This window comes from Drosophila mauritiana, chromosome 3R, assembly GCF_004382145.1.
Source record: "Drosophila mauritiana strain mau12 chromosome 3R, ASM438214v1, whole genome shotgun sequence".
In the NCBI taxonomy this organism is placed as follows: Eukaryota; Metazoa; Arthropoda; class Insecta; order Diptera; family Drosophilidae; genus Drosophila; species Drosophila mauritiana.
This window is the reverse complement of record NC_046670.1, coordinates 5,430,774-5,443,888: the sequence shown is the minus strand read 5'-3', so window position 1 is coordinate 5,443,888 and position 13,115 is coordinate 5,430,774. Positions and strand designations below refer to the sequence as shown.

At 39.1% G+C, this 13,115-nt stretch overlaps 1 protein-coding gene across 1 annotated transcript in view; it reads right to left on the bottom strand.

The window, feature by feature from the left end:
• Positions 1-13,115, bottom strand: part of LOC117145898 (insulin-like receptor) — a 45,152-nt gene that overhangs the window by 9,091 nt on the left and 22,946 nt on the right. The window contains exon 3 of the mRNA XM_033311749.1: positions 7,096-7,152. The gene's annotated coding sequence lies outside the window, so the exon portion shown is untranslated. The remainder of the gene's footprint in view (positions 1-7,095; positions 7,153-13,115) is intronic.

The following is a 13,115-nucleotide window of genomic DNA, read 5'->3' as shown; positions in this document are numbered from 1 at the left end:
GTTTACGTAGCACGGAAACGAGATGGAGTATTCGGAAATTGGACACGACTTGACCTATTGCACATCCAGCTTTTCGCGGAAAGTTCTACTGCACGGCCTGCACGGAAAAACTCAGTTCTAAGACATCAAGTCGAAAATTGGAGTTCAGGTAATCAATTTATTTGTTATTTTATTACATATTTATGTCTATATGAAAGAGGAAATTAAGTAGATTATTTATTAATGCAGAAACTATTATGTTATTGAAACTCCTTTCTCATTAGCAATTATTTTAATGTTTAATATTTTTAATTTTAATATAAATCTATTAATTACGAAATAAAATTATAAATTCAAATCCAATTTCAAATATTTTGGAGTTGGGTAAATTAAAATTTTTAAAAATACAACATGTAAGCAACAAAAACAACAACTAATTTCCTAAACAGCTGAGAACCAACGATCCACTCTACCCATCTCGCTCGCACTCGCCGCGCAAAGAGCCCAGCTTGCTAAGCAACAAAAACAGCCAGAGCAAAAAAAAAAAAAATAATTTTATGCGACAGACAAAAGAGCAGAACAAATAAGAATGGCAAGCATATGGAGAGCGATTCGATTCTTCAGCTTAGCATTGACGTTCATTTTTTCGAGTGTCGAGTGTTCTTTTTTCAATTTTTGAATGACGCGCGACATTCGTCGTTTGACGTTGGCAGCGCAGTCGCGTTGTAAGCGTAGTAAATAGTAATTGCAAGTGTGTGCGATTTTTACTACGCTGTAATTCATCAAAACCTACGCCTTTTCAAACGGGTGACCTGTGCAAAAAGACTTGTATTTACTATCTCCGCTTCTTTCCGCTTTTGCCCCACTTATTTTGGGGCGTAACTTGGGGCAAGGAAAATGCGGCTGCGTGGCAAAGGAAAAGAAAAGGGGAAATGCAAGAAAGAGTAAGTGGTAGAGAGAGAGAGAGGGAGCGGCAAGAGAGCGTGTTGTTGTTGTGCGAATTTCAGCTGCGTAGTTGAAAACGTAGTAGATGTACAACACAAACACTGGCAAACGAATAAAAAAAACCGCACACGCAATTTGTTCTTGTTTTGCAAATTTTTCTAGCTTGTCGCCCGAAAAAAAAAAAACAAAGAAAAAAATCAGCCAAAATTTAACAAATCGCCCTCTCTCCGATTGCGCTCTCTCACGCACACATTTGTGTGCTCTCAACTAATGCTGCTTGTTTATTATGCTTGATTTGTTTTTGTTCTTATTGTTGCTTTTATTGCGCAGTAAAATATAATACAAACGACCAGCAAATGTCGCGCTATAAATACATAAAATACATGTTCAGCTAAAATATTTTAAATGTTATGATTATAGCATACAAATAAAGTTAAGAGACTCGAGCGAAAAAAGTTACTACAACTTAATAAAGACGAGCTATGTATCTTTCTCGCTCCCAGCACAGCAGCCACGGTGACTCCCAAACTGTGGCTCTCAAACTTTCGCCAGGTGCATGTGTGTTCGCGTGACCCAGATCCCGCCGACTGCTTTTTTTATCGTTCAATTCAACCCTCAACTAACTAACTAAAAGATGAAAATTCCGGTGAGCAACATTTCCGGACAACACAACATTGCCCATAGATCGGAGGCCCAGATGATGGGCCATACAAACATAACAGATAAAAGAGTTGCAAAAATTCCAAAAAATTCCGACACAAACAAACGGCAGTTTTATGATGAAGAAATAACACTTAACACTACGTGTAAATATAAGAATTGTCATACTTAGTTTGAATAATACGTATGATACACTTAAGATGACTAAGTCAACTTAGTAGAACCGCCTAAACCCCCAACACTTTAGCCACTTCAAAAACGGTTAGGTCTTGAACTAAAGATGCCAAGCTGAAGTGGAAACACGGCGGCTGATGATGACGCGATAAGGGGAAAGGAAAGGGCCAGGCCAAAGCTAAACTGGCTCGGCTGGCTCGGCTTATCAGCACTCGTTTACACACATGGAAATTAACAGCAAACGCTCCGCTCCGGACGCTGGCGAGCGTTTTATTGTTTAATTTCGTTTAACGCGCCTCGGGCGCCACCGTGCACGCGCCTCGTAAAAAGTGTAAAGGTGCATTTGGCACGCCTAACCGTCATTTGTGCCTGTTTTTTACTATTCATTGTTGTTGACGCCTTTGTTTCGCATTTCAAGTGCGAATGGCAAGACTACTTGACAACGAACTCTATTCAGATGGGAGTGTGTTAGTCCAGTTTTGCAAAACGGATCTAAAGAATTTAGCATAAATGGTTGGATGAAGTAAACATGTACTTCATCTAACATCTAATCTATAAACTTAATCAGAAAACCATGGATGACCATACATTTGGTAGAACTGCATGCCGAAATCTCCACAAAACTGCTTAGGAGCTTGCACTGCTTGAGAGACGCGAACACTTGAAGTGGATGCACTGAAACTGCTTACAACATTTCGCTCTGGCTTTAAGAGCCTTAAGAATGTCGTAAAAAGATATACTCCAAGAGGAATTTACTACTTGTTAATGAGCGGAGAGCGTAAAATGCTGATCTGAATAGAGAAAACAATAAAAGCAAGAATTTCCAAGAAAGAAATTGGCGAAATGCATCGCTATGTACCTCTGCACTGCCTTTATGTAAACCCCTTAATCTGACTCACTGGCAGAAAAACACAGACACTCCGAAGTAGCGTAGCAATAACCACAATAATAATCATAACAATAACAACATTAACTCCGGCATTGACGCAATAACGGGCAGAAAAAAGGCCAGTGAAGACAGAAGAATGTAAAGAGGAGAATCGGAGACCGGAGATCGGAGAAACAGAGAGACTGAGCGGCCGAAGCCAAAAGCCAACAACATTCCAATCCGGGCCGAAGTTGCCAGACCAGTTAAGAAGCAACGACAACAATCCGAAGAATAACAAACAAAAACAAAAACAACAGCCTCCAGAAGACAACAAACAAGAAGAAGAATCTGAAGGAGACCAGAACAAAAAAAAAACTAGCTTATTGAAATATGTCTTATGCTCCAAATCCAACGACTTTTGGTCAAGTTTTTTTTTTGTTTTCCGAGTTTCAAAGCAACCGAAAAAGTGGAAAACAATCAAATTATTGCAGCATTATGATAAGCGGAGATCAGGCCAGACTAACTGGGAGATATAAACGATCCAAAACCTGATTTGTCCGACCGAAATTCCAACTTAATATCGATTGGCCGCTGGTGATCACCGTCATCATCAGGTGCCGCCGCCGCCTCCCATTCATAATATCTCAATCTCGTCGGTTTGTCACAGCATCCACTTGTTTCCATTCCCCAGCGCTTTTGCATATTTTATTGAATATTTTCGAAAGGCTTTTTAAGCGAGCATTTAAATGTTGAGATAAATGCTAATAGATACTTTGGCAATTTGGATCGATACGAATAGCAAGGAAATTTTAAATGTAATTTCCTAACTTTACCATTTCATAATAGTCTCTAAGAAGAAGTTTTGTCGCAAGAAAAAGTTTATGTTCTGGAAATTTCTGTGACGTCGAGATCGAACCTGTGCATCACCGTGACTTACCATACCGGTCACATGTGGCGCCCCCTAATCTCCAGATATGCCAACTCATGCCCAGAGTTGGGATCCACCAATACGCTGGCCAACGATCGTTTTAGCACCAGCAAAGGTGACTGAAGCTTTCGAGCTCGAGCACCTAAATAGTTTTATTTCCCAGTTGTTGTCTTCCTACAATCGCACAGCCCGCTGGTGTGGGCCTGCGCTGTTGTTTTGCTTGATATGGTCGCATTTCAGTGCGAATAGTGTGTTGTGGCGAGTATCGTATCGTTGTGTTCGAGGTGCGAGTTCCAGATAAGCAACGTGACACCGCCTCACGCGAGATAAATAACTTTGTCCCCCCCTTCACGGCATAGTGCCAAAAAGGGACAGCCTCTGACTGGGTGCGAAAGAGAGCTACGCTACTAGCTTTTGCAAATAACAAATATGACATTTAAATGCGACTACTAACGGGGGGCACAATTATCCATATAGATAGGGCCGCCTGCCCAGCCCCCAGATGTGTGGAACGGAGCTAAGCCCAATTAAAACATTCAATTGTGGGTGTCGCCAGTCTTGCCCGCTGTGATGAAATAATTATTAGTTATTTCATCAGTAATGTAGTTTTTTGGTAAGCATATTAAGTGTCAATATGCGAAATTGAGCTCATAGTACAATATCAGATACGTAATATCATCCTACCTATTCCATTTCGGTGTTTAATCTATTTGAACCAGGCTTCCAATTCCACCGTGCATACATAAGTATCTAAAGTTAACCAAATTATTAATCATTTGAGGAACATCATGTATTCACTGGAGCTCCATATATGCAAAAATATAATTGTCATTCTGTAATCACTGCGGCTTGTTTGTTTTCGCTAACAAGCTGGGATTTTCCAATCTCATTCTGGGGTATTTCGTTTGACTGACTTCATAATTTTCATATATGGTACAAGCTGCCGACCATCGCCAGCCTATTATGGGGAATCGAGGTTTTGGGCTTGGTATGCATTTCCCCAATCTACCGACTTTTTACGACAAACAATTGTCCCGGAATAATGGCCGCTAACTTCAAATGAACTCAGGTCGTAAAGCGAACAAAAGTGGCCTATTCTTCGGGCTATATAGAGTTGTACCAGGCGGTGTCTGCTTTCCGAGGGTTTTAATCGGAAAGTTTTTAGATCGACTTTACAGGAGTCGGAAAACGGAGGGTGGAAACATGCGGGCAGGGTTGCTATGCTATGAAGCTATAAAACACTTCTAATTATGGAAATGAATTACACCCAGATATATAATTACCAGAAGGGGGGTAGGTAGGTAGAACAGCAAAATGGAGTGTATTCGAATCCAATATTGTTTGAAAATGATCTGTTTACAGACACTTCCGCCTTTTCCATTCAAAATAACTCATAAATAATTAAAAACGAACTAGTAATATTCAATAAAGTTACAGATGCAAACGAGAAGCATGGAAACATTTTACGAAAAATTAAAAAACAAACATTCTTATGCTGTGACTTTAAATCGTCATAATCATAAAAACGAGTTCCTATTGATTGCGATCATAAAAACACGGCCAATACTGTAATCAACTAATTTTAATTATTTACGACTTCGATTTCAATTGACTTGCTCGGCTTGCCACCGATGGATTTTCCCTCTCGATTTCGGTGTTTTTTTTTTTTATGTAGTGAATGCCTTCGCTGCGGTTGATATTTATGCTTCTGCTGCTGATTGAGCGCATTTCAACGACACTCGTTCCAACAGGCCGACCAAAAACCCAGTCTCACACCCCAGTCTCAAAGCCCTCGAAACTCTGGTAAATGTCTCGCGCGGTTTGTTTGTTTGCACGTTCATTCATAAACTCGTAAAAAATTCGAAAACAAACAAAACAACCAAAAAAAAAAAAAGAAAAAAAATTCCAATAAAATTTTAATTAACACAGAAAAAATGTAGGAAAGCCGAAATACCAAGAAATAGAAACGCAACGAGAAAACGGGGAGATCCGCTTCGAAAAGCGAGCATAAAACGTAACGAAGCATACAGCAGTATCGACACTAACGATTCGAGGCCTAGCCCCAAAAACCCGTCGACGTACCCAATCGAATTGGAGGAAGCCGATCCAAAAGAAACCATTACAAGAGACACCTGCGAAAATGTTAAAATAATAATGAAATGCCAGTGCGCCCTACAAGAAATAAGCCCCGATAAGTGAGCACACGCAGTAAACGGCTTTTATATTTCGGGGCATTCCGCATTCCAAGCACACCACTGGCTGGCTGGTCGATGGCTTGGGTTGGTTCGGTTTGGGGAAACCAAGACGGAACCGAGACGGAAATTCCACGATCATGACGTACACGCTTTGGCGATGACTGACTTTTATCGCCCCGAAAATACGGGTAATTGCTAATCAAATCATATGTGTACATTTTTAAAACTCGCGCCGATTAACAATTTATGTATAATCGGAAATTCAGGCGAAAAATATGAATTTATTTCAAAATGTATTATCAAAAAACAAATGGAAGTAGTTGAATCCCTTTTGTTTTCATTTAAAACGAACAAAACAGTTGGCTTGCAGACCGTGCCGATAAAAACTATTGGAAAGGGGTGCCGAATCGGAAATCTAAAAGTCACAAGTCCCGACGAAAACAACCACGTCAGCTGATTAAGACCAAAAATACCGATCTTGGTGCGTGAGCCAAGTCAGAAACGGCCAATAGGAGATGGCCAGCGATAAAGATAACGATAGCACAGAGGACTATGATGGCTGACTGCTTTCGGGCTGCCATTGATACAAACTTCCATCACGTTAAATTATTAAGCAATCAACTAGTAATGAGTAACGAGAACTGCAGTCGTTCTTTGTAACTAACGATTACTATAGTGTTGTAAATATACTTAATATGCAGATTTACTCAAAGGTGCTCATTTCACACGACCATCGGGGTGGCACTCTAAATCCCAGAAAAGACCCCCATTACCCCGGCACGAAATCTCGTGACTTTCACTAGCAGATAGAGCCCAGCAAACAGACTTTGGTCATCAATCACATGGCCAGAGCGGTAAAGTACCACACAGCCTTGTGACAATCCAATAAGCCGTCACGTTCGAATCAAAATACATTGTTTATTGCACATTTTCCGGGCTGCCCCTTTCATCATTCGCTTGTTTTTATCGGAACTCACTTCATACTGTGCACACGTCATTCTCATATCATATCATACCAAAGACGATGATTAGGGGCGATCCTTGACGCGGTGTTATTATTTTTACAGTTGCATTCCCAGTTCGATTCTCGAGTGCCAAGTGCCCAGTGCCCCCCGCCTGCTGTCTGTGTTTATTCAATGAATTATTATTCAGCCGATCGGCAGGCATTGAATTTCACAATAACAATAACAAGATAAGAGCGGACATTACTAGTGCAATTGTTCCACTAAAATTAATGGTACGAACAAAGTTCATACAGACAAATCAGCGGCTAAAATTAGATTTCCCGCAAGCCAGTGCGATTGGTTACTTTAAAAGCATAACTTTAAGTAAACTTGTATGCATACCTCATTGATTGAACACTTTGTAGCGAGATTATTATCTATTCCTTCCACGCAGAACACCTGAAAATAAATAATAACAAGGTTAAGTTAGCTAAAAATACTACTACATACTACAGTATGGACATCATATACTAAATTAAGTTCGGAACAGCATTGATATAGTTGAAGAAATAATTTATAACGCCCCCCATATCATAATCTCTAAAGGACTGCGCTGACTGATATATATTTACTCATATAATCCCCCCACCGATCCAGCAAGTCAGGTGAACTGTTTGCTTTGCAAGTGCCTGCTTTTGCCACATTTTTGCAATCTGAGTCAACACGTAGAGCTAGAGATACATTCATGATAAAATGTTACAGACGATCCCTTTCATTACATTTTCAAGTTCCTGTTTGTACACGGCAAATATTGCTGCAGTATTACCCGGAATGAGCAATTTATATGGCACTTCCTGTTATGTTAGCTTCCCGGTTGGCCCATTTATTTGGCTAGGTACTCGTTTTTTTTGCACTAATAGCTTACGCAGAATTCTCGGAAAAGCCACCACAACTAGCAAAAGGGCAAAACAAACAAGTTAAGCTGTTGTGATTGATCGAGTACGAGAGACACCGTTTCGAAATCCACAAGTACTTCAGCAGAACTAGAACTTATTTATAACTCATTTTTTCCACAACCAATATGTTTTCAATATATACTTAACAACCAATTAGAATAAGTTTAGGAATAATATTAAATTAATAGGGAAATAAAATTCCTAAAAATGATATGAACGCATCTCGAATAGCTCCCTTTTTTAAGATCAATCCAGACTATACTTTCTTTTATATGATCAACCAAAAGAACTAAGGTACTACTTTATTATTTGTAAAGCATTTTCAGTTTTTCTGCATGATTGCAATTGGCGTGTTTAATATTAAAGAAAACACTTTGGAATTCAATCAATTAGTTAAGGCAGTTAACATGTTTAAAGACCGTATGTGGTTCCCCAATAATCTCTGTCAACTATTCTTTGTTTACATAACAATTTCATTGGACTTTGTCACATGTTGCGGTTGTTGCTATTTATTTTAGTTCTGCCTTGACTGATTTAGCCGAACAAATTTTTATATAAAAACTCATATATACATAATGATATTATAATTACGAATCCATGTTTGACCGTTATCAGTTGTATGTACAATAGAATAGTAACTTTTTGTAACTCTTACTTTTTGTTGTTAAAGAAATTGTTATTAGATTTGTTATATGTAAATAATATTAGCAGTCTCATTTTGTAAATCAATTCAAGTTTCACTTATTTCCTCATTCATGCTATTTTTATATCATTCACAACCTATAATTACTGGTAAGTAATTAACTTTAATTAAGATCGGTTAACCATTTCAAATTATCGAAACGTAAAACAAGTTTTGCCTTTCAATTGAATCGTGTGAAATGTGTCTCGCCTTTCATAATCTTGAGTTAACAAAGCCGTTGGGAAATGCAATCGCATTTCCAATAACGATTTTATGAAATATAGTATCTAAACTTCTGGATTGAGAGTCGGTACATAAAGACCTTGAGCCGGCCAGTTCCGGTCAGATAAGATCCTTTCCAGTCTGGTTTTATGCTTATTATTGAGTTTGCGGTTGTGGCAAGCTAAAATCCACTGGGGCTTATACAACATTTTTGTGGTTTTGTTGTTTATCAAAGTGTTAAATACACAGCGGAATACGTTTTAACAACAGCAACTGTCAAAAGAATAATATCCCGGTTTAACCCTTTTCTTGTTATAATATCTTGTATAAAATTACGATGTTAATTTAGGGATAAACAATATATATTTTTAAATATCTCTATTTTAAATGTTTTTAGAGACTTTAGTTAAACGAGCCAGTACTTCAACTACCTTTACTACTATTACTTTTTCCCCAACTGTGTTTGGGATACAAGCGTATTGTGGGTCTGTGTGAGTGTGTGTGTGTGTGTGGTATGTGCCGTGTTTTTATTGAATGAAAGGCACGAAAAGCAACAACTGTCGATCCCATGGTACTTGCACTGCTTGCTCACCCAATCTCTTGGCCTCTCTCTCTCCCTCTCTCTCTCCTCTCGCTCTCCTGCTCTCGTGCGGCACATGTGTGAATGAATGCAGTGGCGTAAACAGCAGCAGCAACAACAACAACAACGGCAACGACAAGCAGCGTGAATCAAGTGAATGAAGTATTTAGCGCGCGCCTTTTTTCTCTCTGTGTGCCATGACATTTTCAAGTGCCCGGACGTACGCCCGTGATTCGTGTGAGTGTGTGTGTAAGTGAGTGAGTGAGTAAGTGAGTGAGCGAGTAAGTGAGCGAGTGAGTGAGGTGTGCGTGTGTGGTATGCAAGTGAGTAAACAACAATAATTGTCAGCGGCAATAACAGAAATAACATTTCATATAAATTCCGATTTGATAAGCTTTCCTCCCTAATCTCGACAGGGGATTTTCCCCTCCCGATCCTTACTTAGTCTTCCTACTTGTTTGTACGTATGTACATAGGTTGGCTAACGCTTTATTTGCTCACTTTTATTATTTATGATACGTTCCGCTCCCCATTGCCCAATTATTTTGTTGGAATGCATTGCACAAGATATTTCCCAGTGTGCTTGTAGCCGTGCGACTGTGTGAGTTGTTTGATTTGGCATTTTCAAGTTATCAATGAATTTCACACACACGCACGTAGGAATAACGGGCGTGAGTAGAGTAAATTTGTCCGCGTACTTATTGGATTCGATTTCATTCACACCCAGGGACCCCGATTTCCCCCACGAAGACCGCCAGAAATCGAAGTTGGCACAAATACCGCCGACAGTACAGCTTGGCTAGCGTGGACTAGCTCAAATGCAATCCCAATGAATATGCACACATATACAGCTACAACGACAGCATATATATATTTGGATTGATGCAAAATTATTCATTATATTCGCGCTAGTCAGATTTAACTAACATATCCACATATCCAAGAAATACATTTTGACATGTTCGTCCAGATTAGAGAGGTTTTGCCGTATTTACCTATTGACGGCGAGTAAATAAGTTCTATATTTGCTCACCTTATCAGACGCCTTATCGCCCTGCGCTCACTCCACACATGTTCCTCATTTTTGTTGAATGAAAATATTCCCCTTTTCGGTAATGGGAACACCACAATACAACCCATGAATCCCCCTCCAGTTCGCCAGCCCATTCATCTATTCCCATCTGTCGGCTGTTCGCTGTATCTTTCGAGCTGAATCACAACTTTGATGGGCCAGTCACAGAGTCAAGCTAATTAATAACAAGCTATGGTCGTCGTCCGAAAAAGATTTCCACCGCCTTCCCCCCCTTCCACTAATTTTCGTTCTTGCATGTTATCAGTTGAGATTCTCGCTCGTGCGCCCCCTCATCTGTTTCCTTTCTCGCTTGCTGGTTTTTTTCTGCTCGCCGCTTGTCAAATTTGACATTTGCTATTGAACCGTTCATAAAATAGGCGCCAGACTGATTTTCGCTCGAGTTTTCTCCGCGCCTCGACTCGCCAGTTCTCAGCTAACAGCTCAGAGTTCTCGGTTTTGTTTTGTTTTCTTGTTATGATTTATTAAACATTTATTTGGCTTAATGAATTAATTTGATTTGATTTCGACAGCGTAACGGAAATGCCTGCGAGTGTGTGCGTGCGCCTTTGTCTGTGTGGGGCGCCAAAAAGGCGCGCTGCACGACGCAATTGTCTGAGCTCGGGGGAAAAGTGCATGGCGAAACAAAAGTGAGGAAAAACAAAGGGAAGCCCCGAAACAACAAAGACCAATGCGCCGATTGAGGCACAGCTAAACATTGAGAAGTGTCATTTTCTAGCCAAATGCAGTTGTATTTGAACAAGTCGAAAACATTTTGAGTATGAACTTGCATTATCCTACTACGATTTTGATGGATTATAACTGGTAATTGCTCGCCAGTAATTATCCCCTTTACCGAAGGTCAACTGTATTACAACGGGCTTGGGGAGAAAACGCAGCAGGCCTCCTGAGCACAAAATAGAACGCAATATGTTTTTACAAGCGTCTGAAAAATTGCCAAGAGACAGCAACAAAAGGCCGCCGAGTTATAATGGTTGTTTAGCTATTAAGTTCCGCTTAAATTGTTTTCACATTTACCTTATGCCCGCCCGTGCGCCAATGCTACAAACATAGATACGCTCACCAACACATGCAAGCGAAAGCGCCAGCGGCAAAAACAACGACAGCGACAACAACAACCACTGGAGCAGAATGGGGAGAACTACATAAGCAAAGTGCGAGGCACAAAAGAACCTAATCAAGAGCAAAACGCCGCAAATAAAGCAATAAACAAGACACAATATTGTTTTTCCTTCTTCTGCCACTTCTTCGCCTCTCCTTTGTTCCTTGCTTCTGCCAAATAACAACAGCAAAACGAGTAATAATAATACAAACAACAATGAAACGAGAGCGGTTTCGAAATAGCTGCCCAAACAGTGCCAGTAGTTTCCATTTCCATCCAGTCTCAGTCTCAGTCTCGGCCTCTCGAAGCTGAAATCTCGATTCTCAAAGCTCCAGTTCAGTTCCGAGCAAAAACAACAAGAACCAGAGACACAAGAGCAACTACTAAAGTACAGTAAATAACCAGATTAGCAACAAAAACACCTAGATTCGCGACGGGACGAGGCAGACAGACAGACGCAGCTAAACTAGCAAGGCCAGAGGAAAAAAAATACAAATAAATGTTTTACAAAATATATATGTGTTTAAAAGGTATGATAACAAATTAAGAATAATTAAAAAAAAAACAGTACAAATTTTAAAAACCAACTTTTTAAATAATTTGGGGAACTCAAGAAATAACTTTAATTTTTATTCGGTATCTACATTTAAACACAGAAGTTTTTTACCGACAGAGAAAACAATTTTTAATGCGTCATACATTATTTGATAAAACACAACATTTCACATTTACAAGAAACTATACTTCCCAGAAGCCATGTAAATGTTTATGCTTGAAACCCGATTCTCAGAATCTTTGTCAAGTCAAATGTTTAATATTTATGACTAGCCAATTGTTTGCCAAGCTTTCTAGGAACTCTATAATAAAATCAATTTTGCAGTTTTCTAAGATTTAACTAAAAAAGATACTGTTCAAGATTCTCGCAAGATTTCTACAAAGCCGCACTCTCGCACATTCTCGTAGGCGAAAGAGAAGAATTCAATTATTTCCTTTCTCTCTGGAGATGAGCACTGATTACTTTGCGGGTTTGAAGAGCACAACTACTGCGGAGAAATCTCTTAATTATGTGGATGCTTTTACTTTTGGGCGTTACAGCAATATTTCTATTACAATTAATGCATTACACTTACAAAACGACACTTATGGTAATTTGTTTTTCAATCTGGGGACATTCTATATAGGCGTAGAAATAGAAATAAATTAGACATCAAAAAGTCAGCGGGCACACAAAAAACAACACAGAAGACGCTTTCAATTTTACAATACGTAATAGCACAAACAACTACAAAAACACCGGTATCAGTGGCGGAATTGAATAAACAAATAAGGAAAAGCAACAAAGCGCAAAAGTCGTAGTAAGAAATAGAAATACAAAGCAAATACAAGCCATAGGCAAAAAATAAAAAGTGAAGCGACTAGAAGTGTCTGGTAAATGTAAAAACACAAATAAACAACAATTAGGGTAATAACAACAAAATCGGAATAAACAATGAACAGAATAATTTTCTGATTATCAACAAAAACTATTGATGAATTTGCATAAACTAAAAACTGTAATGTCATTATAATTACTAAATGATTGCACCTCATTAAATTAAATTAATTTTTACCCAAGTAGCTGATTTCTCATTTTAAATTGATTTCAAATATTTTTAAAGTTACCCCCTATTTTTCGAAACATCTTAGGGGTTGCACGAGCGAACCTATCGATAACAAAGGCAAATCCGTAAAGTAGCTCAATGCGCCAAAGAGCACGCACACGCACAAAAAAAAGCCACACGCACGCATTT